At 42.4% G+C, this 21,350-nt stretch overlaps 1 pseudogene; it reads left to right on the top strand.

Moving 5' to 3' along the window:
- The first annotated feature begins 568 nt into the window (after window positions 1-568).
- On the top strand, window positions 569-2,490 carry LOC139409188 (sphingosine 1-phosphate receptor 3-like; annotated as a pseudogene).
- Window positions 2,491-21,350: the final 18,860 nt, after the last annotated feature.

Genomic DNA, 21,350 nt, shown 5'->3' with positions numbered 1-21,350 from the left:
CCAATTACATGGTGAAATTCACTTTGAATTCACGTTGGTTTACAACTCAACCAAATGTAAATTAAAACTAGACGTTGAAATGACGTTTGACATAGAAAACTACACACTGAGACTACTGAGAGTCTAAAAGTAATTAATAATCAAATCTCTCCACCCCAGCTACATTAAGTGATACCTAGCTAAACTAGACGTTGAAATGACGTCTGACATAGAAAACTACACACACAGACTACTGGAGTCTAAAAGTAATTAATAATCAAATCTCTCCACCCCAGCTACAGTAAATGATACCTTGCTCTATTTAGCTAGTCAAACTTCAGCATCCCATTCGACATTTGGCCGCTCATGACTCTCTTACTAATTGTTTGAGAATGGGTTTGGGAATACGGGATGAACCCGCCCTATTCCAGGTTGGGGAGAAATGAGTTGAACATTTCAGAGAAGTCACAGAAGGACCACTAAAAAGTTTGACGCATGGAGTTATGGGCTTTATCGGAATGAAACTCTAGCGGGAATTAGTCTACAATAAGCTTTATTTAGATTGTCCGGAATAAAATATGGAATCGATGCCACGACGCAATGAATATTTGGTTATTGAAGCACCACTTTTTTAATGACCATATCTGTCAAAAAGCTATAGAAAATATCCATATGCTACAAATGATCTGCGATGGAGTTGTAAACTGTCTGACAGGTAAGATTGATTGATCTTTATAATTTGAACTAAATTCACCTTTTCATAACAATGATGAAAATGCTGTTTCATTCTAGTGATATGTGTGGCACAGTGAACTTAAATGTTTCAAACGTTACAATAAGGATTTAAAAGTGCCTCGAAGTAATTATGGAACATGTAAATTACCATCCATGACATCGTTTATTAAAATGGGAAGACTGGGAGAAACACATTCTATCAAATATCGAGAATAGTATGTATCCACATGTTCTTAAATAACTTATTTGAATACAAATATAAATACTATTTCATAAAAAAACTAATCTTAAATGGATTAATTTAAACATTACCATATAATATACATTTTAGGCTCCTAAAAGTTTTCAAACTAACTGAGGTGTGACACAAAATTATTGTATCCGTGTATTATTATAATTATTTGACTATCTTCCCATGAGTTTAATCAACATATTTAATATTTCAATCAGAATAAAGTTCTTAATTAGCAATACTCATTTTAACACATTTTATCCAACAGCTCCCAATAAAGAGTGTGATAACAACAGTGCCAGATGTCAGTAGATCCTCTGTCTGCAGTCTGCTGTGTTGTGGCGCCCTCTGCTGGGTGAAGGGGGAAGGCCAGGGCCAGGCAGGATGGAGAATGTGTTTGAGGAGGGGATGAACCCTGTGATCGTGGCCCACTACAACCACTCTGGGAAGTGGGGTCGGCCGAGGAGCAGTGGGGTCTGTAAGACTGCTGTCCTCCTCCTCATCTGTATCCTAATCGTGCTGGAGAACGTTACAGTGCTGCTGGCGTTATGGAGGAACAAACGCTTCCACAGCCGCATGTACTTCCTCATCGGTAACCTGGCCCTATCTGACATGCTAGCCGGGGTGGCCTATGTGGTCAACATTTTCACCTCTGGCGGCAAGACCTTTTTTCTGACACCGGCCCAGTGGCTGGCAAGAGAGGGCAGTATGTTCGTGGCCCTCAGCGCCTCCACCTTCAGCCTGCTGGCCATTGGCATCGAGAGACACATGACCATGGTGCGGCTGCGTCCGTGCGAGGCAGCGGGACGGGGGAGGTTACTGGGCCTGCTGGGGGCATGCTGGGCCGTGTCGGTGCTGCTCAGCGCCCTGCCCTCCCTTGGCTGGAACTGCCTGGAACACCTGGCCTCCTGCTCCACCGTGCTGCCCCTCTATGACAAGAGCTACGTGGCCTTCTGCATCAGCGTCTTCAGCGCCCTGCTGGTGGCCATCATCATCCTCTATATCCGCATCTACCGCCTGGTGACGTCCAGCGGGCGGAGGGTGAGCAGCAGGCCCTCGGAGCACTCACTGGCCCTGCTGAGGACGGTGGTAATAGTTCTGGGGGTGTTTGTGATGTGCTGGGCCCCACTGTTCCTGCTGCTGCTGCTGGATGTGGGCTGTAGCCCTGAGCGCTGCCCAGTGCTCTACCATGTAGATTGGTTCATCGCCTTGGCCGTGCTCAATTCAGCCGTCAACCCCCTCATCTACACATTGTCCAGCATGGAGATGAGAGCAGCCTTCTTCAGGCTGCTGTGCTGCTGTCAGCCTCACCTGGAGGCCCCAGCCTCCATGGCAGGCAACCCCCACCTGGGGACAGTCATCCCCACGGCCGAGAACAGCAGGTCCAGTGTGGGTGGAGGAGGGAGTAGGATAACGGGGGCTGCCAAGTCTCTGACCCGGGGGAAGGTGACCACGCCCCTGAACTCTAATAACCAGGGCCGACCGACCTGGTGTCAGCGGTGCTGGTCAAGGCTGGTGCACTGCCGTCCCTCAGCAAATTCTGACTTGACAGCTAATTCACTGTAGACTGGTCCTAGATCTGTATGTGCTCTAGTAGTCTAGCCAACTCCTCTGACTATCGTTATCATGCAATGTCTGTCATAGTTGGCTAAAGCACATGCAGATCTTGGACCAGGCTAGAATCACACTGCATGGGTAACTGGCAATGCTATGAGTGGGCATGGTACAGGCATGGACACTGGGGCTATTTCAGTATGCATTGGTGAAAGTATTGACTGAAGAGACCTTTGGTAGACACTCAGATGAGGTTTGTACTGATGAACTTGCTGTAAAGCAGGGGTTCCCACGTTGTTTTGGCCCGTGACCCCTTTTTAAAACTTTTTTATTGGGTCTATGAGAGTCTATTACAAATCAGTCTGACAGTATTTCAATCTGAAGTGCCTGAAGTGGCTCTGTCACTCAGAAATGTATTCCAGCTTCTGCCTGCCAGCTGTAACACTTTGTGTAGGCTATCTGCCCCTCCCCGTTGAAGCATAGGTTACTGTAGCCTACTGACGATGTTACAAGAGTAATTCAGATATTAGAGAGATATGTTTATTGGAGAAGAATGGATTGACTTTTTAAAATGTTAGTTAAGGATACTATAGTTATCACATTCCACAATGGATTCATTAACTACAAAAAAGGTAAGACGTGTTTTTAATTCTAGTGCTGCTCTGCACACACAAGCTAGCTAGCTAACGCTTGCAATGCTCCAACGTTAATAAACCAACTCGGAAGTTGAAAGACATTTAAAGTTCCTCCATAGAACCCGCTCCTCCGTATAGGTATAATTCTGGGGGCCTAATTCAGATAATGCATGTCATTACAAGATGCCCAGTGCTTCAAAGGAAGCTTCCTCCATTCTCTCTCACCCTCAAAATTGATGTTGCATCTTGTGTCCTACTCTGTGTGTGTTTGTCTTTCATTGAGATTAAACCATGCTGTTAAAATGTGCTCTTAACAACTTTCCTGTACAGCTAAAATTGCTTACATGTTCCACAGCAAGCTGCTTTATCCTCACTGATTGTTAAAGTAATTTAATGTCGAGCTAAAGGTAAAAAATATATACACTACAAAATATGTGGACATCCCTTCAAATTGGTGGATTTGGCTATTTCAGCTACGCCCTTGCGGACCAGTGTAGAAAATCGAGCACACAGCTAAGCAATCTCTGTAGACAAACATTTTCAGTAGAATGGCCCATACTGAAGAGCTAAGTGACTTTCAATATGGCAACGTCATAAGATTCCATCTTTCCAACAAGTCAGTTTGTCAAATCTGGGTTTGGCAGATGCAAGGATAACGCTAGTGCCAACTGTAAAGATTGGTGGAGGAATAATGGAATAATGGTCTGGGGCTGTTTTTCATGGTTTTGGCTAGGCTCCTTGGATCTAGTGAAGGGAAATCTTAACGCTACACCATACAATGACATTCTAGATGATTCTGTGCTTCCAACTTTGTGGCAACAGTTTGGGGAAGGCCCTTTCCTGTTTCAGTATGACAATGCCCTTGCGGCTGAATGGAAGCAAGTCCCGTAGCAATGTTCCAACATCTAGTGGAAAGCCTTCCCAAAAGTAGAGGCTGTTATAGTAGCAAAGGGGGGAGCAACTCCATATTAATGCAAATGATTTTGGAATGAGATGTTTGGCGAGCAGGTGTTCACATACTTTTGGCCGTGTAGTGTATATTTCAGAGGTTTAAAAAAGAACCGAAAGGAACCATATAAACAGGTACTTTTTGGGGTTTGAAACTGTTCAGAACTTTATTTTTCTGGTCGAAACATTGGAACAGAACGAAAACAAATTCAGCTTTGGGTCAGAACTAAATGATTGGAAAATGATTTTGGTTCCTAACTCGTGGTTTGATGTGACTGAAATGCATCAGAAAGGTATTGGAAAGTTCAGAAGATCATCAGGCAATAATGTTGATGATGTTGATGATGTCTGTGTAGAAAATAACATAATTGTTGAGGATGTTCTTTTCTCCCCCAATCTAATTTAGTGCCTGGCCTTGTCCACTCGGTTCTAACTGCTTATGGGTATAGTACAGGGAAACAGTACAGTACGTACCTTTGTGTTCCTGTGAGTCTTATCTTTCAGATTGTGTAGGAAGAAAACAGAAACCACTCTGTTTATTACAACCGCATCTAGCGGCTACTGGAGGTTACTGATATAACCCCGGTTCTATGAACCAAGCGCGAATGCTTCATTAATAAGACTGCAAAGCGAAGGGATGCTAAGGATATACTCTTACCATAGCTCATCTAAAGCCACTATTTTGCAAAGACATTCAAATGACTCACATTGAACCTTTGGGCATGCCTTGTATATTCATTGCCTTAATATTTCATAACTACGGAACACAATGAAAAATGTTCCCACAAGACATGTAATAGAGCATAATATAGCTTTATCAACTATCTATAGTGTGGGAAAAGTGGATTAATTGTAATAAACTGTTCGTATGTGTGCAATAGAGGATGGGTAGTTTGCAAATGAAAGTAGGATCACTGTGAATTGCACATACAGTGTATATTTTCCAATGCACCTGCCTTTCTCTTTCTAGGACAGTTCAGCATATTTATTTTCAATGAAGACTATGCCTTCCCGGTATGATGAACTGTGTACTAATCCATTGTGTTTACACCTTAAATGGTACAGTGAGCTAAATACTGATTTTGTAATGATTTGAAGTTTGCTGTCAGAGTAAAGAACATGTGTCAATGTTGGTTCTGGTTCCTCTCAGCAACATAGATACAAGTCATTCACGCTTCCACTAACCACTAGAGAGTTGTATTACAATTACCTTTACATCTTGTGTGGTGTCTAAATACCAATTGAATAAAAACTATAAGCTTTGGTAGCTTGTCGTGATTTTGTAGGTTAGACCTTTACTGTTAGACATCGTTTATTGGTTGAAATATAACCAGATCACAGCCAGACGTCTTTTTGACATCATGAAAAATGGCTTATTTTGGTGGATATCTGGTTTTTAGTTGATATCTGATTGAACTACTGACCAGTTATCTAAATGCTACTAGATTAATACACACCAATCTATATAAACATGTGCATAGTGTTTGTGGGCCATGCACCCATTGCATATAAGACACTGGAGCCATTATAATGATTAAAATTGGAGTAATGTTCTTTTTCAGCAGGGTTTGCAATTTTCTAGCACAGTTGGCAAACAACTGGCAGTTAGGGTCTCATGAGATACTGTATTTAGCTCAGCCAGTGATGCAGAAAAACTCAAAAATAACCAGATAATTTTGGTTAATCAAAATCACAATTTCCAACCAATGCTTGTTATTTGATATAAATAAACAAGTATGTTTTCAATGTGGCAGAGAAGGTCCAGATACATTTAGGTCATCCATTTCTGTTCAGTCAAAATACATGTTCAGTCAAAATTCACAAACCACAAACGTTTCAACTTGAGAAATCATCCGGTGTTTGAGACACTGGGATCATAAGCCTATCAAAACAAAAACATAAATAGATTTTATACTTGGCGAATGTACTTTCCTCTCTGACAAGCCTTTGTGTAGCCATTTTGTAAGGCGGAAGAACTGACTGTCCGTATCAATTTATTTATTTCACCTTTATTTAACCAGGTAGGCAAGTTGAGAACCTTGTGCTATTCAAAGATAGTCTTTGTGCTAGTAAAGCAGTTTGCATAGGTTCTACCTAGTGGGCAAAAGCTGGTTGAAAAGACGTCAGAATGAAGTTTGGTTGAGAAAGGACAAGGTTTTTAAAAATATATTTTTACTGACCAGAATATTACATAATTTTTCTCAGCACCATACGACAAGTTGGTCATTATTGTGACCACTATATTATGTGTACATTATGTAGCCTACTTGTCATAGTTAAGACCTCATCATAACCTGGTAATGACCACATGACTACAGCTTATTACCAACACTCTTAGAAAAAAGGGTTCCAAAAGGGTTCTTCAGCATCCCCCATAGATTAACTCTTTTTGGTTCCAGGTGTTGGGTTCTGAGAATATGAAATATACTTATTCATGTCACTGAGGGAGAGAGGGGAATGTATAACTTTTACATTATGTCAGAATATGTTATTATTAGCCATCAGGGATCCTACTGTATGGGAGGGATCCTCTGGGAGGAGAAGAGACAGTCTGGTACTAGCCACCATGACAGCTGTGAGTTGGGGAGTAGTGAGCACTTTGGGTCAGAGGTCAGGTCAGATGAACTGAGGAAGAACAGATATCACTAAGGTTCTGTCTAGCAACAGAGATGCATTGGCTGCTCAGATGTGTAGCAGGAGACTCAGCAGAGGAGAAAGGGTTAAATGTCAGTGCTTGTGTGAATATGTTTTTGTCGGTTCAGCTGTTCGATCCTTTGGGATGAATAAACTTGGTCTAAGCTTTCATAGTGTCCGTCGAGTTCTTACTCTGATATTTAGAACATACACAGGGAGAAGCCATTTTGGTTCCACATAGAACCCTTTTGTTTCCATGTCGAACCCTCTGTGGAAAATGTCCTGTATAAAACCCAAAAGGGTTCTACCTGAAACCAAAAGGGTTCTACCAGGAACTAAACAGGGTTCCTCAAAGGGTTCTACGGTTCTCCGATGGAGAACGAGTGTACTGTAAAAAGTATTGCAGAGGATAAAGTTGTATATTGAAAACATTTTACATTTACATTTGTATTTGTTTCCATAGTCACCAACATATTCTTACATTTTAAAATAGATAAAGCAATGGCATACAGTAATTGTTTTATAAATGTCAGCATAGAGATACAGGGAGTATATAAAGGCCCAATGTTTTTGTGGAGACTTTGTAGACTCAGCTGGCTAAAAGTATTTCCATGGTACTAGTTGAAGAATTTTGTGGCAGTTATAGCTTAAGGATGTTTTAAAAAAAGAGTAACTTGCTCATATACAGTGCCTTGCGAAAGTATTCGGCCCCCTTGAACTTTGCGACCTTTTGCCACATTTCAGGCTTCAAACATAAAGATATAAAACTCTATTTTTTTGTGAAGAATCAACAACAAGTGGGACACAATTATGAAGTGGAACGACATTTATTGGATATTTCAAACTTTTTTAACAAATCAAAAACTGAAAAATTGGGCGTGCAAAATTATTCAGCCCCCTTAAGTTAATACTTCGTAGCGCCACCTTTTGCTGCGATTACAGCTGTAAGTCGCTTGGGGTATGTCTCTATCAGTTTTGCACATCGAGAGACTGATTTTTTTTCCCATTCCTCCTTGCAAAACAAAACATCCAATAAATGTCGTTCCACTTCATAATTGTGTCCCACTTGTTGTTGATTCTTCACAAAAAAATAGAGTTTTATATCTTTATGTTTGAAGCCTGAAATGTGGCAAAAGGTCGCAAAGTTCAAGGGGGCCGAATACTTTCGCAAGGCACTGTACATACTTTGCGTCCTTCTCCAACACGGCTCAGGGGCATATTTCAGGACTTTCCAGAGGGCCCGCAACACATCAACCTCGTGATTTTTATGGCTTTTCATGACACTTACTGCAAGTATAAAATTAAAATAAATGACGATTGGCATAATGTGAGCATGCAGGACACAACATAACAGTAACACAGTAAAATATCTAACAGTCAATCTACTAAAATTGGTAGCAAAGGTATGTTTGCTCCTCTGTCCCTTCGTAGTGATGTCAGACATGAATTAATTGGTCATCAATATGAAACATTTTAAGAAAGAGGATATCACAATTAGACTAAATGATTTGCTTAATACCATTAAATGTTGTAATATTCAAACTAGAGGTCGACCGATTAGGATTTTTCAAAGCCGATACCAATTATTGGAGGACCAAAAATGCCGATACCGATTAATCGGCCGATTAATTATTATTATTATTTTGTAATAATGACAATTACAACAATACTGAATTAACACTTACTTTAACTTAATATAATACATCAATAAAATAAATTTAGCCTCAAGTAGATAATGAAACATGTTCAATTTGTTTTTTGTTTTTTAAAAAACAAAATGTTGGAGAAGAAAGTAAAAGTTCAATATGTGCTATGTAAGAAAGCTAACGTTTCAGTTCCTTGCTCAGAACATGAGAACATATGAAAGCTGGTGGTTCCTTTTAACATGAGTCTTCAATATTCCCAGGTAAGAAGTTGTAGGTTGTAGTTATTAAAGGACTATTTCCCTCTGTACCATTTGTAGTTCATTAACCTTTGACTATTGGATGTTCTTATAGGCACTTTAGTATTGCCAGTGTAACAGTATAGCTTCCGTCCCTCTCCTCGCTCCTCCCTGGGCTCGAACCAGCAACACAACGACAACAGCCACCCTCGAAGCAGCGTTACCCATGCAGAGCAAGGGAAACAACCACTCCAAGGCTCAGAGCGAGCGAGTGAAGTTTGAAAAGCTATTAGCGAGCGCTAACTAGCCAGCCATTTCACTTCGGTTACACAAATCAAATCAAATCAAATTTATTTATATAGCCCTTCATACATCAGCTGATATCTCAAAGTGCTGTACAGAAACCCAGCCTAAAACCCCAAACAGCAAGCAATGCAGGTGTAGAAGCACCAGCCTCATCTCGGGAGTTGACAGGTTTGAAGTCATAAACAGCGCAATGATTGACGCACAACGCGCAATGATTGACGCACAACGAAGAAAGTGCTGTTTAACTGAATGTTTACGCGCCTGCTTCTGCCTACGCTCAGTCAGATACTTAGATACTTGTATGCTCAGTCAGATCATATGCAACACAGGACACGCTAGATAATATCTAGTAATATCATCAACCATGTGGAGTTAACTAGTGATTATGATTGATTGTTTTTTATAAGATACATTTTATGCTAGCTAGCAATTTACCTTGGCTTATTGCATTTGCGTAACAGGCAGTCTCCTTGTGGAGTGCAACGAGAGAGAGGCAGGTCGTTATTGCGTTGGACTAGTTAACTGTAAAGTTGCAAGATTGGATCCCCTGAGCCGTCAAGGTGAAAATCTGTCTTTCTGCCCCTGAACAAGGCAGTTAACCCACCGTTCCTAGGCCGTAATTGAAAATAAGAATGTGTTCTTAACTGACTTGCCTAGTTAAATAAAGATTAAATAAAGGTGTAAAAAAATATATTTAAAAATCGGCACCCAAAAATACCGATTTCCGATTGTTATGAAAACTTGAAATCGGCCCTAATTAATCAGCCATTCTGAATAATCGGTCGAACTCTAATTCAAACAACTTTTTATAAACACACCACTCCATAATCCTGAGGACATTGCCCCAGACAGAGTTTACCCAATTGAAGACAGCTTGGCAGTCTTAAAAAAAGTTCAATGCAAAAATGTTAATGTGTAAACATGCAATAAAGAGAGACAATACATTTTGATATGGTTCAAAAGTTGTCTGTCATATCATTCCTGCAAAAAACAGTGTTAGACATGGGTGTAATTGTCAAATCTCTTCTTCTTCTTCTCTGCAACTGCATGTGTGTTCGAGTTAGCGACAGAGCGAATGAGTAAGAGAGAAATGGGAGAAACTTTACATGACTCACAGGGGAGGTATTTATTTCTCAATTGAGGAGGAAACAGTGGACGTGGATAATCTAGGGGAGTAATTTGCAGCATAGGCAACATCATTTAAATGCGGTGGACGTGCAATAAATTCCTGAACATTTTGAGGAAATGAGGCCATACCCTGCCAAAAGATGCTAGGACATGCCTCCAGACACCCCAAACAGTGGAAACCATAAATAAATGTGGAGGAAAATACAGTACATTTATTATGGAATAGAGCAGGGCATTCAGAATGCACTGAGTACAAACCATTTAGACGTCACTGATATTAAGAGGCTTTCATTGAACATTTATGGCCTCCCCCTCTTCAAATCAACTAGAACAGTTTTGACCTATTCTTTGCATTCTTCCTCAATCAGAATCTTTCATTATGGCGCTCTTCTGTGGGAACACAAAACCCAAATCAGTGCAGGCCTATCTACAGGATTTTACATTTGAGCTCAATAGCATCATCCATAAAGGAATTGAGAGAAATGGGAAAACAATAACCATCAACGATATACACTACATGACCAAAAGTATGTGGAAAACTGCTCGTCCAACATCTCATTCCAAAGTCATGGGCATTTATATTAAGTTGGCCCCCCTCTTTGCTGCTATAACAGCCTCCACTCTTTTGGGAAGGCTTTCCACTAGATGTTGGAACATTGCTGCGGTGACTGGCTTCCAATCAGCCACTAGCATTAGTGAGGTCGGGCACTGATGTTCTGCGATTAGGCCCGGCTCGCAGTTGGCGTTCCAATTAATCCCGAAGGTGTTCGATGGGGGTGAGGTCAGGGCTCTGTGCAGGCCAGTCAAGTTCTTCCACACCGATCTTGACAAACCATGTTTGTATGGACCTCGCTTTGTGCACAGTGGCATTGTCATGCTAAAACAGGACAGGGCCTTCGCCTGTTGCCACAAAGTTGGAACCACAGAATCATCTAGAATGTCATTGTATTCTGCAGCGTTAAGATTTCCCTTCACTGGAACTAAGGGGCCTAGCCCGAACCATGAAAAACAGTCTGAGACCATTATTTTTCCTCCGATATGCATTGAGGCATCGTTCTCCTGACATCCGCCAAACCCAGATTGGTCTGTCGGACTGCCAGATGGTGAAGCGTGATTCATCACTCCAGAGAACGTTTCCACTGCCAATGACGGTGAGTTTTACCCCACTCCAGCCAATGCTTGACATTGTGCATGGTGATGTTTTTGGTTGTGTGCGGCTGCTCGACCATGGAAACACATTTCATGAAGCTACCAATGAACAGTTCTTGTGCTGACATTGCTTCCAGAGGCAAGTTTGGAATTTGGTAGTGAGTGTTGCAACCGAGGACAGATGATTTTTATGTGCCTTGTGGTTCAGCACTCGGCGGTCCCATTCTGTGAGCTTGTGTGGCCTGCCACTCTGCAGCTAAGTCGTTGTTGCTCCTATACTTTTCCACTTCGCAATAACAGCACTTACAGTTGATGGGGTCAGCTCTAGCAGGGTAGAAATTTGACGAACTGTCTTGTTGGAAAGGTGGCATCCTATGATGGTGCCACATTTAAAGTCACTGAGCTCTTCAGTAAGGCCATTCTACTGACAATGTTTTTCAATGGAGATTGAAAATCTGTGCGCTCGATTTTATACACCGGTCAGCAACAGGTGTGGCTGAAATAGCTGAATCCACTAATTTGAAGGGATGTCCACATACTTTTGTATATATAGTGTATGTTTAATTTGTGATGCCCCTGCACAAGCATTCATCAAGTGCATTGTGGGACATACAGGCTACAACTCGTGTGAACGGTGTACCATAAGGGGGAATGGAGAGAGAATAGAGGGACTTTTAACTGTAAGGACATATCATCAGTTCACTCAGACTTGGATTTTGCAGAGTCTCCATCCTGATCATCAATGTGGTATTTGCCCACTCTTGACTTGTGGGATTCATGGGGATCTCCACTGGATTACATGCATTTGGTGTGTCTTGGGGTTGTTAGGGGGGTGCTGTGGTTTTTGAGAAAGGGACCAAGGGAGTGAAATAAGTCCTTCACACAATTATCACGTGTCAGAAGAACTTGCTCATCTCTCAGGAAATCTGCCCCAGGAGTTCTCTCATCAGCCCAGATCTCCTTTTGAAGTAGAGAGGTGGAAGGCAACAACTGAAACAGTTCCTGCTCTGCACTGGCCCTGTTTTTATAAAGGATGTGCTTCCAAGTGATACTTATGAACATTTCCTGTCCCTGTCCATTGGCGTAGCAATTCTGCTACATGAGTATGATGCAAGATGTGGGTTATGCCAGTGAGCCTATTGAAGCACTTTGTTGAGCACAGTGAAGGTGTCTACGGTCAGAGCTTTGTGGTTGTACAATGTCCACAACTTACTCTATCTGGCAGATGAATTACGGTTGTGACTTGAATGCCTTATCAGCTTTTCCATTTGAGAACTACAGTTGAAGTCGGAAGTTTACATACACCTTAGCCAAATACATTTAAACTCAGTTTTTAACAATTCCTGACATTTAATCCTAGTTAACATTGCCTGTCTTATGTCAGTTAGGATCACCACTGTATTTATAAATGTGAAATGTCAGAATAATAGTAGAGAGAATGATTTATTTTAACTTGTATTTCTTTCATTACATTCCCAGTGGGTCAGAAGTTTACATACACTCAATTAGTATTTGGTAGCATTGCCTTTAAATTGTTTTTACTTGGGTCAAATGTTTCAGGTAGCCTTCCACAAGCTTCCCACAATAAGTTGGGTGAATTTTGGCCCATTCCCCTTGACAGAGCTGGTGTAACTGAGACAGGTGTGTAGGCCTCCTTGCTCGCACATGCTTTTTCAGTTCTGCCCACAAATTTTCTATAGGATTGATGTCAGGGCTTTGTGTTGGCCACTCCAATACCTTGACTTTGTTGTCCTTAAGGCATTTTGCCACAACTTTGGAAGTATGCTTGGGGTCATTGTCAATTTGGTAGACCCATTTGTGACCAAGCTTTAACTTCCTGACTGATGTCTTGAGATGTTTCTTCAATATATCCACATAATTTTCTTCCCTCATGATGCCATCTATTTTGTGAAGTGCACCAGTCCCTCCTGCAGCAAAGCACCCCCACAACATGATGCTGCCACCCCCGTGCTTCATGGTTGGGATGGTGTTTTCGGCTTGCAAGACTCCCCCTTTTTACTGTGGATATAGATACTTTTGTACCTGTTTCCTCCAGCATCTTCACAAGGTCCTTTGCTGTTGTTCTGTAATAATTTATATGCACTTTTCAAACCAAAGCACGTTCATCTCTAGGAGACAGAACGCGACTCCTTCCTGAGCGATATGACGGCTGCGGGGTTCCATGGTGTTTATACTTGCGTACTATTGTTTGTACAGATGAACGTGGTACCTTCAGGCGTTTGGGAATTGCTCCCAAGGATGAACCAGACTTGTGGAGGTCTACAATTTTTTTCTGAGGTCTTGGCTGATTTCTTTTGATGTCAAGCAAAGAGGCACTGAGTTTGATGGTAGGCCTTGAAATACATCCACAGGTACACCTCCAATTGACTCAAATTATGTCAATTAACCTATCAGAAGCTTCTAAAGCCATGACATCATTTTCTGGAATCTTCCAAGCTGTTTAAAGGCACAGTAAACTTCTGACCCACTGGAATTGTGATACAGTGAATTATTGTCACGTCCTGACCTTAGTTCCTTTTTTATGTCTCTATTTTAGTTTGGTCAGGGCGTGAGTTGGGGTGGTCATTCTATGTTTTGTTCTATGTTTTGTATTTCTGGTTTTGGCCTGGTATGGTTCCCAATCAGAGGCAGCTGTCAATCGTTGTCTCTGATTGAGAACCATACTTAGGCAGCCTGTTTTCCCACTATGATTTGTGGGTAGTTGTTTTCTGTCTTTGTTTTAGTTACCAGACGGAACTGTTTCGGTTGTTCTTTTTGTTACTTTGTATTTTTAGTGCTATTTCAGTGCTATTGAATAAAATGACAAACACTTACCACGCTGCATATTGGTCCGATCCTTCATACTCCTCCTCAGAAGAGGAGGACGAAAACCGTTACAATTATAAGTGAAATAATCTGCCTGTAAACAATTGTTGGAAAAATTACTTGTGTCATGCACAAAGTAGATGTCCTAACTGACTTGCCAAAACTGTAGTTTGTTAACAAGAAATTTGTGGAGAGGTTGAAAAATGAGTTTTAATGACTCCAACCTAAGTGTATGTAAACTTCCGACTTCAACTGTACCTCTACAAGGTAAAGAAGCTTGTGAGAAACTCCAACAACCCTGTTGCTCAGATACGTATCTACGAAGTGCGAGGTTGACAAAACAAACAGAGGATAATCTGCTGCTCCAATACAGGAGAAAGGGTTCCGTCTGGCTGCAAACAAAATAAATGGCACATTCATGTTGAGGAACCAAATTGTTGCCATTGTGGCGGAGAACACACTATATGGGACACTGTTGTGAGTGCTTTTTTCGCTCACCCTGCAAATCTACTTTGCTTGACATTTTATTTTTGAGAAGCACTAAAAAGGGTAGAAAATAAGTTGTACGTGTAGATCAACTTCAGTGGAAATAAAGTTCATTAACATACCACGCAAGACAGGAACAGTTTTGGACCCTTTCCTTCATTAAGAAGATCATTAAGGAACTTTTCATTCTTAACCTCACCAATAAGGTATAGATAGAGGCCTATTTGACTTTTGTAAATGCAAACATTTTCTAACGTGTGAATCTGTTCCATACATTTGTGGTACAGAGTGGTGTGGAAGGAGTATGGACGAGAGAAGGATGGAAACTAGGAATATGGAAAGTTACTGAGAGTAGAAGCTTCATATTCTGTTCCATGTTTCTGAGGAGAGAGGTGAATGGCAATTATTAGTCTCTGATGAGGCAGGCCGGATGCGGAACTATGGAGGAGTGAGGAATGCGTCTTGAGGTCAAATCAACAGATGAAGTGAGAAGGAACCTCTGGGAGGCGGGCCCTAGAGGCCCACCACAATGTCTCTCCTACTGCAGTACTATCTGACACATACCCTTCCACGCCCACAAAGGTTTTAGTAACAGGCAGGGCTGTGACTACACCAGTGAGAGGAACCAATTCAATTGCTACCTAGCAACAGAGAGGTATTGGTTGTCTAGATGTGTAAGGAGTTGACCATGCCTATTAGAAGGTTATAAATATATGTGCTTGAGTAATCAAGCAGCTGTATGACCCCGTGGGTGAATAAACTTGGTTTGACCTTTTTCTAGTTGTCCGTTTGAGTTTTTACTCAGTTTGTTCAGAACCGTATGTATTAGACACGTGAAGATGTACATTAATTTGTAACACCTCATTAAGCAAGTAGCTTCGGGGGCTTTCGTCATGCACCCTTTTTATGCTCCCTTTCAAAATGAATATACTGAACATTTTTTATTTTAAATATGTAGATATTGGTAGACCTAGTCCTCAAAAACAGAGGAATACAAAACAAAATGGTTAGTATTTCGAAATAAAACCTATGATCAGAATGATTAAAACGTTGGAGCTTCATCATCATCTATTTCTAAACACTCAGTTTCCAAAGCCCCCTGACAAACTTGTCGTGGAGGAAACTGTAATGCCGTTTGATGAGCTCTTCACGACTGTCTTGTTGTGTTTGGACCATGATAGTTTGTTGGTGATGTGGGCACCAAGGAACTACATACTCTCGACCCGCTCCATTACAGCCCCATCAATGTTAATGGGGGCCTGTTCGGCCCTCCTTTTCCTGTAGTCCATAATCAGCTCCTTTGTTTTGCTCACACTGAGGGACTGCCAGGTCTCCTCCCTATATGATCACGCCTACCACTGTTGTGTCATCAGCAAACTTAATGATGGTGTTGGTAAGAAGGCACAACAGCGCCTCTTCAACCTCAGTAGGCTGAAGAAAGTTGGCTTGTCACCCAAAACCCTGACAAACTTTTACAGATGCACAATCGAGAGCATCCTGTCGGGCTGTATCACAGCTTGGTACGGCAATTGCACCGCCCTCAACCGCAAGGCTCTCCAGAGGGTGGTGCAGTCTGCACAACGCATCACCGGGGGCAAACTACCTGCCCTCCATGACACCTACAGCACCCGATGTCACAAGAAAGCCAAAAAGATCATCCAGGACGACAACCATCCGAGCCTGTTCACAGCCAGCATCCCAGAGTCGCCTCTTTACTGTTGACGTTGAGACTGGTGTTTTGCGGGTACTATTTAATAAAGCTGCCAGTTGAGGACTTGTGAGGCATCTGTTTCTCAAAGATTTCGTTGTCTGTGGATCTGTTGGGGCAGTATGCGGATTGGAGTGGGTCTAGGGTTTCCAGGATGATGACCGTACGGACAGGATGTGAGCCATGACCAGCCTTTGTAAGCACTTCATGGCTAACGACGTGAGTGATATGGTCTGTAGTCATTTAGGTAGGTTACCTTCGCTTTATTGGGCACAGGGACTATGTTGGTCTGCTTGAAACATGGAGGTATTACAGACTCGTCAGGAAGAGGTTGAAAATGTCAGTGAAGACACTTGCAAGTTGGTCCATCCATGCTTTGAGTACATGTCCTGGTAATCCGTCTAGTCCCGCAGCCTTGTGAATGTTGACCTGTTTAACCTGTTTGGGCTAGGGGGCATCATTTTCACTTTTGGATGAAAAGCATGCCCAGAGTAAACTGCCTCCTACTCAGTCCCAGATGCTAATATGTGCATATTATTATTAGTATTGGATAGAAAACACTCTGACGTTTCTAAAACTGTTTGAATGATGTCTGTGAGTATAACAGAACTCATATGGCAGGCAAAAACCTGAGACAAAAACCAAAGTGAGAAATCTGAGGTTTGTGGTTTTTAAACTCAGCCCCTGTTGGAGATACAGTGGGATATTGGTTATGTTGCACTTCCTAAGGCTTCCACTAGATGTCAACCGTCTTTAGAACGTTGTTTGATGCTTCTACTATGAAGGGGGGCTGAATGAGAGGGGAATGAGTCAGAGGTCTGCCAGCAGTCACATGTATTGTGTAACATGAAGTCCTATGAGTGTCATCTGATGAAGATCATCAACAGTTAGTGATCAATTTTATCTCTATTTGTACTTTTTGTGACTCCTCTCTTTGGCTGGAAAAATGGCTGGGTTTTTCTGTGACTTGGTGGTGACCTAACATAATCATTTGTGGAGCTTTCGCTGTAAAGCATTTTTTAAATCAGACACTGTGGCTGGATTAAAGAGAATTGTATCTTTAAAATGGTGCCTAATACTTGTATCTTTGAGAAATTTGATTTATGAGATTTCTGTTGATTTGTATTTGGCGCCCTGCCATTTCATTGGCTGTTGGCGAGCGGAACCCCGTTCCCAGACAGGTTAAAGATCTCGCTCACAACGGCTGTGGAGAGCGTGATCACACAGTCGTCCGGAACAGCTGGTGCTCTCATGCATGCTTCAGTGTCGCTTTCCTCGAAGTTAGCATAAAAGACATTTAGATCATCTGGTAGGCTCGCGTCACTGGGCAGCTCGCGGCTGAATTTCCCTTTGTAGTCCATAATAGTTTGCAAGCCCTGCCACATCCGACGAGCGTCAGAGCTGGTGTATTAGGATTCAATCTTAGTCCTGTATTGATCCTTTGCCTGTTTGATGGTTAGTCTGAGGGCATAGCGGGATTTCTTATAAGCATCCAAATTAGTGTCCCATTCCTTGAAAGCGGCAGTTCTAGCCTTTAGCTCGGTGCGGATGTTGCCTGTAATCCATGGCTTCTGGTTGGGATATGTCCATACAGTCACTGTGGGGACGACGTCGTCGATGCACTAATTGATGAAGCCGGTGACTGAGGTGGTATACTCCTCAATGCCATTGGATGAATCCCTACAGCTTATCATGCGGTACTCTACCTCAGGCAAGCAATACCTCGAGACCTCTTTAATATTAGACATTGCGCACCAGCTATTATTGACAAATAGACACACACCCAGCCCCTCATCTTACCAGATGTAGCTGCTCTATCCTGCCGATGCACGGAAAACCCAGCCAACTCTATATTATCCGTGTCATCGTTCAGCCATGACTCGGTGAAACATAAGATATTACAGTTTTGAATGTCCTGTTAGTAGGATAGTCTTGATTGTAGATCATCCAGTTTATTTTCCAATGATTGCACGTTGGCCAATAGGACGGAAGGTAGCGGCGGTTTCCCCACTCTCGACAAATTCTCACAAGGCATTTAACATAGACAATGAGACATTTTTTGTAGATTTTGACTGTTAAAGGTATTTTATTGTACGTTACTCTTCTGTCGTGTCCTGCATGCCCACATTATGCCAATCGTTAAACAAAATATTATCTTTTTATGCTTACAGCAAGTGTCATGAAAGCCACAAAACTCAGGAGGTTGATGTGTTGCGGGCTCTCAGGAAAGATCTCAAATGCCTCTGACTGCCATGGTGGAGGACGACACAAAGTATGTACAGTGCATTCGGAATGTATTCAGACACCTTGACTTTTTCCATATTTTGTTACATTACACCCTTATTCTACAATTGATTAAATCAATCTACACACAATACCCCATTATGCCAAAGCAAAAACATGTTTTCAGACATTTTTGCAAATGTAAAATAAACACACAAAAACTGAAATCACATTTACATAAGTATTCAGATCCTTTAGTCAGTACTTTTCTGAAGGACCTTTGGCAGCGATTACGGCCTTGAGTCATTTTGGTTGTGACGCTACAAGCTTGGAACACCTGTATTTGGGGAGTTTCTCCCATTCTTCTCTGCAGATCCTCTCAAGCTCTGTCAGGTTGAATGGAGAGCATTGCTGCACAACTATTTTCAGGTCTCTCCAAAGATGTTTGATCAGGTTCAAGACCAGGCTCTGGCTGAGCAACTCAAGAACATTCAGAAACATGTCCCAAAGCCACTCCTGCGTTGTCTTGGCTGTGTGCTTAGGGTCGTTGTGCTGTTGGAAGGTGAACCTTCGCCCCAGTCTGAGGTCCTGAGCATTCCAGAGCAGGTTTTCATTAAGGATCTCTCTGTACTTTGCTCCGTTCATCTTTCCCTCTATCCTGACAGCTGAAAAACATTCCCACAGCAAGATGCTACCACCACCATTCTTCACCGTAGGGATGGTGCCAGGTTTCTTCCAGATGTGATGCTTGGCATTCAGGCCAAGGAGTTCAATCTTGGTTTCATCAGACCAGATAATCTTGATTCTCATGGTCTGAGAAGCCTTTTGGCAAACTACAAGCAGGTTGTCATGTGCACTTTTACTGAGGAGTAGCTTCCGTCTGGCTACTCTACCATAAAGGCCTGATTGGTGGAGTGCTGCAGAGATGGTTGTCCTTCTGGAAGGTTCTCTCATCCCCACAGAGGAACTCTGGAGCTTTGTCAGAGTGACCATCGGGTTCTTGGTCACCTCCCTGACCAAGGCCCTTCTCCCCCGATTGCTCAGTTTGACCGTGCGGCAAGATCTAGGAAGAGTCTTGGTGGTTCCAAACTTCTTCCATTTAAGAATGATGGGGGCCACTGTGTACTTGGGAACCTTCAATGCTGCAGTAATGTTTTGGTTAGGCCTCCCGAGTGGCGTAGTGGTCTAAGGCACTGCATCGCAGTGCTAGCTGTGTCACTAGAGATTCTGGGTTCAGGCTCTGTCACAGCCGGGCCACGACCAGTAGACACATGGGGCAACGCACAATTGGCCCAGCGTCGTCCGGATTAGGGGAGGGTTTGGCCAGCAGCGATGTCCTTGTCCCATCGTGCACTAGTGACTCCTGTAGCGGGCTGGACGCAGTGCACGCTGACACGGTCGCCAGGTGTACGGTGATTCCTCCGACACATTGGTGCAGCTGGCTTCCCGGGTTAAATGGGCATTGTGTCAAGAAGCAGTGCGGCTTGGTTGGGTTGTGTTTCGGAGGATGCATGGCTCTCGACCTTCGCCTCTCCCGAGTTCATAGGGTAGTTGCAGCCATGAGACAAGACAACTACCAATTGGATACCACAAAATTGTGGAGAAAAAGGGGTAAAATACTTACGTAAATAAGGTATTTCTGTGTTATCTTTAATACATTTGCTAAAATTTCTAAAAACTTGTTTTTGATTTGTCATTATAGGGTATTTTGTGTAGGTTGATGAGGGAAAAAAACGATTTAATAAATTTTAGAATATTTTTTCTTTTATTTAACCTTTATTTAACTAGGCAAGTCAGATAAGAACAAATTCGTATTTACAATGATGGCCTACCAAAAGACTTCTGCGGGGACGGGGGCTGGGAATAAAGAATATATTAATAGGACAAAACACACATCACAACAAGAGAGACACCACAACACTATATAAAGAGAGAAGGGGTCTGAATACTTTCAGAATGCACTGAACATGAGCAAGTTGGTATTTTTTAAAGACAACTCTAAGCTATAACTGCCGCAAACCTCTTCAACTAGTACCATGGAAATACTTTTAGCCAGCTGAGTGCAACATTTTTTAATCAGGAATGTCGTTTAGATTTCTTAAAATCTCAAATCTCAAATTGTAATGTGCTGATTCTCTTCACTGCAGATCTGACCTATCACAGAAGTATTCAAGGGGACCCATACGGGGGATGATGCTGACTGTGCTACCCAGACTCTGAGTGAAGTGTGAGACAGAACTGAGAAGGTGTAAAGGAGAGTAGGTGTAAGTTGTCAGCATACTACCCTGTGGCGCCTAAGGACACAACAATGGTGTCCTTCTGACTCACCATGTCTGTGATAATGAGAGAAAATAGTTTCAATCACCCACGTGGGTGTATGCTCCTAAAAACCAAGGAGGAGATGGCACGTGGGTGTATGCTCCTAAAAACCAAGGAGGAGATGGCACGTGGGTATACGCTCCTAAAAACCAAGGAGGAGATGGCACGTGGGTATACGCTCCTAAAAACCAAGGAGGAGATGGCACGTGGGTGTATGCTCCTAAAAACCAAGGAGGAGATGGCACGTGGGTATACGCTCCTAAAAACCAAGGAGGAGATGGCACGTGGGTGTATGCTCCTAAAAACCAAGGAGGAGATGGCACGTGGGTATATGCTCCTAAAAACCAAGGAGGAGATGGCACGTGGGTATACGCTCCTAAAAACCAAGGAGGAGATGGCACGTGGGTATACGCTCCTAAAAACCAAGGAGGAGATGGCACGTGGGTATACGCTCCTAAAAAAAACTGAGGAGACGGCGAGGCAGGACTTGCAGAACCAAGTACTATTTTAGCGCCTGGATATGCAGACACTCGTTGGCGCATGCGAGCAGTGTGGGTGCAATCATTGAATAACGTGTACATTTATTTTGCAACACGATCGGTGTGG

This window comes from Oncorhynchus clarkii, chromosome 5 (assembly GCF_045791955.1).
Source record: "Oncorhynchus clarkii lewisi isolate Uvic-CL-2024 chromosome 5, UVic_Ocla_1.0, whole genome shotgun sequence".
NCBI lineage: Eukaryota > Metazoa > Chordata > Actinopteri > Salmoniformes > Salmonidae > Oncorhynchus > Oncorhynchus clarkii.
The sequence above is the reverse complement of the archived record's forward strand: the minus strand, read 5'-3'. Positions and strand labels throughout refer to the sequence as shown.